Consider the following 5,696-nt stretch of genomic DNA (forward strand, 5'->3'; position numbering starts at 1 on the left):
AGCGAGGGGCGGGGCTGCCTCTCTCGCCGCTTGGCCAATCAGCAGCGGAGGAAGCAAGGGGGACACGCCCACGCCCTGCCCCTCGCGCCTCTTCTTTCCTTTACGCATGCGCCAAGCTGAGGGCCGCTTCTTTCTCCCCAGCCAATGGGAGAGCGAGGAACAAGCCACGCCCCCTTTACGGCCTTCTTCTCCTCCTCCCATGGAAACACAATGGCGGATCTCCTTGCTTCCGGTTTTGTACCGGAAATGCCGCCATTATTACTATTTTACCTCAGAGTTGCTCTTCTTCTTATTATTATTATTATTACTATTTTACCTCAGAGTTGCTCTTGTTATTATTACTATTTTACCTCAGATTTGCTCTAATTATTATTACTATTTTACCTTAGAGTTGCTCTTATTATTATTATTATTATTATTATTACTATTTTACCTCAGAGTTGCTCTTATTATTATTATTATTATTATTTTACCTCAGAGTTGCTCTTGTTATTATTACTATTTTACCTCAGAGTTGCTCTTATTATTATTATTTTACCTCAGAGTTGCTCTTATTATTATTATTATTATTATTATTACTATTTTACCTCAGAGTTGCTCTTATTATTATTATTATTATTATTATTTTACCTCAGAGTTGCTCTTATTCTTATTATTTTACCTCAGAGTTGCTCTTATTATTATTATTATTATTATTATTTTACCTCAGAGTTGCTCTTATTATTATTATTATTACTATTTTACCTCAGAGTTGCTCTTATTCTTATTATTTTACCTCAGAGTTGCTCTTATTATTATTATTATTATTATTATTATTATTATTATTATTATTATTACTATTTTACCCCAGAGTTGTTGTTGTTGTTATTATTATTATTATTATTATTATTATTATTATTATTATTTTACCTCAGAGTTGCTCTTATTATTATTATTACTATTTTACCTCAGAGTTGCTATTATTATTATTATTATTATTATTATTATTATTATTATTACTATTTTACCTCAGAGTTGCTCTTATTATTATTATTATTATTATTTTACCTCAGAGTTGCTCTTATTCTTATTATTTTACCTCAGAGTTGCTCTTATTATTATTATTATTATTATTATTATTATTTTACCTCAGAGTTGCTCTTATTATTATTATTATTACTATTTTACCTCAGAGTTGCTCTTATTCTTATTATTTTACCTCAGAGTTGCTCTTATTATTATTATTATTATTATTATTATTATTATTATTATTATTATTATTACTATTTTACCCCAGAGTTGTTGTTGTTATTATTATTATTATTATTATTATTATTATTATTATTTTACCTCAGAGTTGCTCTTATTATTATTATTACTATTTTACCTCAGAGTTGCTATTATTATTATTATTATTATTATTATTATTATTATTATTATTTTACCTCAGCGTTGCTCCGTTGTTTCCCTCAGCCGGGCTTGAGCGGAAAAGGCTCCGGTTTCTTTCCTCCTCATGGATCATAATATCAGGTCGGACTGGATGTGGCACTGAGAGGCCTCCTCCATCTCTAGGAGTCTGTCTGTCTATCTAATCCTCAATCTATTGATCTGTCAATCAATCAATCCATCTAAGGGAGGTTGGACTGGATGGCCTTTGGCGTCTCCGCCATCGCTAGGATTCTCTCTCCATCCATCCATCCATCAATCCATCTATCAATCCATCTATCTACTCCCCCATCCATCCATCAATCTATCTATCTATCCATTCATCTATCCCTGAATCTATCCATCCATCAATCCTTCTATCTACTCCCTATCTATCTATCTATCTATCTATCTATCTATCTATCTATTCTTCTATCTACCTATCCATACATCCATCCACTTCTCTATCTATCTATCTATCTATCTATCTATCTATCTATCTATCTATCTATCTATCTATCTATCTATCTATGTATCAATCTGTCAATTCATTTATCCATCCATCCATCCATCCATCCATCCATGTATCTATCTATCTATCTATCTATCTATCTATCTATCTATCTATCTAGCTGTCTATCCATCCATTCTTCTACCTATCCATCCATCCATCCATCCATCCACTTCTCTATCCATCCATCAATCCATCTATCTACTCCCCCCATCAATCAATCAATCAATCAATGAATCTATCCATTCTTCTATCTACCTATCCATCCATCCATGTCTCCATCCATCCATCTATCTATCTATCCATCCATTCTTCTGTCTATCTATCTACCTATCCATCCATCCATCCACTTCTCTATCCATCCATCCATCAATCCATCTATCTATCTATCCATTCTTCTATCTTCCTATCCATCCATCCATCCATCTATACCTGTATCTATCCATTCATCTATCTATCCATCTATCTATCCATCCATTCTTCTATCTATCTACCTATCCATCCATCCACTTCTCTATCCATCCATCAATCCATCTATCTATCCATTCTTCTATCTTCCTATCCATCCATCCATCCATCCATCTATACCTGTATCTATCCATTCATCTATCTATCCATCTATCTATCCATCCATTCTTCTATCTATCTACCTATCCATCCATCCACTTCTCTATCCATCCATCAATCCATCTATCTATCCATTCTTCTATCTTCCTATCCATCCATCCATCCATCTATACCTGTATCTATCCATTCATCTATCTATCCATCTATCTATCCATCCATTCTTCTATCTATCTACCTATCCATCCATCCACTTCTCTATCCATCCATCAATCCATCTATCTATCCATTCTTCTATCTTCCTATCCATCCATCCATCCATCTATACCTGTATCTATCCATTCATCTATCTATCCATCTATCTATCCATCCATTCTTCTATCTATCTACCTATCCATCCATCCACTTCTCTATCCATCCATCAATCCATCTATCTATCCATTCTTCTATCTTCCTATCCATCCATCCATCCATCTATACCTGTATCTATCCATTCATCTATCTATCCATCTATCTATCCATCCATTCTTCTATCTATCTACCTATCCATCCATCCACTTCTCTATCCATCCATCAATCCATCTATCTATCCATTCTTCTATCTTCCTATCCATCCATCCATCCATCTATACCTGTATCTATCCATTCATCTATCTATCCATCTATCTATCCATCCATTCTTTTATCTATCTACCTATCCATCCATCCACTTCTCTATCCATCCATCAATCCATCTATCTATCCATTCTTCTATCTTCCTATCCATCCATCCATCCATCTATACCTGTATCTATCCATCCAGCTATCAATCCATCTATCTATCCATTCTTCTGTCTATCTATCTACCTATCCATCCATCCATCAATCTCTCTACTCCCCCATCCATCCATCAATCAATCTATCCATTCTTCTTTCTATCTCTACCTATCCATCCATCCACGTCTCTACCAATCCATCTATCAATCCATCTACTTCCCCATCTATCCATTCCTCTGTCTATCTTCCTATCCATCCATCCATCCCACTCTCTGTCCATCCGTCTATCCATCTATTGATCCCTCTATCCATCCGTCCATCTGTCTATTTCAATTCTATCTATCCAGTCATCCATCCATCTATCTATCTATCTATCCATTTATCTATCTGCCCACCCATCCTTCTATTTATCTATCCATCCATCCATCCATCTAAAGGAGATTGGACTGGATGGCCCTTGGGGTATCCTCCATCTATAGGATTCTGTCTATCCATCCTTCTGTCTTTCTATCTATCTATCTATCTATCTATCTATCTATCTATCTATCTATCCATCCATTCTTATTACTTATTTTTTATTATTATTATTATTATTATTATTATTATTATTATTTAGCGACATTTATATCCCGCCCTTCTTTCTCACCCCGAAGGGGACTCAGGGCGGTTTACAAGTATATATGCATACAATGTATTATACGACTATATTACAATATTATTAGCAATATTGCATGTAATATAAATAGACAATTATAATAGTGAATTATAATTATTACTACAATGTATTACCTCAAAATATTATTGTCTATCTCTCTAATATGAATGGCATAAGCACTTTGCATTGTTTTAAACTTTGTATATTGTATTTTATGACCGCTTTAACTGTTTTGGTTCATTGTATAACAGTGTAACGGCATCAGTTGCCACTTGTAAGCCTCCCTGAGTCCCCTCGGGTGAGAAGGGCAGGGTATAAATAATTGAAATAAATAAATAGATAAATAAAATAATATCCCTTTATCCATCCATCAATCTTATCTATCCATTCACCTATCTAAAGGAGGTTGATTCTAAAGTGTCCCAAAAGAAAAGACAAAACCATTGCAAATGGATGGGAAATGCAGACCGGATACATCTCAGAAACAATAAGGTGGTTACAGCATTTTATTTTATTCTTACGAAAACAATCCTCCGGTTCAACAGTGTTTTTATTTTGAAGGAGGTGTGTGGAATAGAGGTCTCCGTAGCCTCTTTACTTTGTGTCCTGGGAATATGTGTGTATATAATAATAATAATAATAATAAACAAATATACATATTATTATGTGTATATATATATATATATACACTATATACACACACATACTCCGGATCCATAGAAAACTCAGCATTGAGAGGAGATAAAACAACGCCATGGAGGGGAAATAGGAGGGGAAGGGGCTCTTCTTTGCCCCAAAATTATACATAGTGCAAAACAAAAAGAAGGGAAGGGGATAGGGATAATAACAATAATAATCATAGGGAGGCATAATAATAATAATTCTTATAAAATTATATTATTATTATTATAGGGAGGCATAATAATAAATATATATAATAATGATAATATATTTATTATGCATCCCTATAATAATAATAATTATGCATCCCTATAATAATAATAATAATATAATTATATATTATTATTAATACTTATTATTATTATTATAGGGAGGCATAATAATAATAATAAAATTATTATTATTATTATAGGGAGGCATAATAATAAATTTATAATAATAATGATGATAATATATTTATTATTATGCATCCCTATAATAATAATAATAATGCATCCTTATAATAATTATTATTATGCATCCCTATAATAATAATTATATATTATTATTAATAATAATAATATTAATATTATTATTCTAGGGAGGCATAATAATAAAAAAATAATAATAATATAATAATTATTTATTATAATTATAGGAAGGCATAATAATATATAATAATGATAATAATATATTTATTATTATGCATCCCTATAATAATAATATATAATAATAATGATAATAATATATTTATTATTATGCATCCCTATAATAATAATAATATATAATAATAATGATAATAATATATATATTATTATGCATCCCTATAATAATAATACAGTAGAGTCTCACTTATCCAACATAAACGGGCTGGCAGAATGTTGGATAAGCGAATATGTTGGATAATAAGGAGAGATTATGGAGAAGCCTATTAAACATCAAATTAGGTTATGATTTTACAAATTAAGCACCAAAACATCATGTTAGACAACAAATTTGACAGAAAAAGTAATTCAATAGGAAGTAATGTTATGTTGTAATGACTGTATTTACGAATTTAGCACCAAAATATCACGATGTATTGAAAACATTGACTACAAAAATGCCTTGGATAATCCAGAACGTTGGATAAGCGAGTGTTGGATA

The sequence above is a fragment of the Anolis carolinensis genome, unplaced genomic scaffold (genome assembly GCF_035594765.1).
Source record: "Anolis carolinensis isolate JA03-04 unplaced genomic scaffold, rAnoCar3.1.pri scaffold_7, whole genome shotgun sequence".
In the NCBI taxonomy this organism is placed as follows: domain Eukaryota; kingdom Metazoa; phylum Chordata; class Lepidosauria; order Squamata; family Dactyloidae; genus Anolis; species Anolis carolinensis.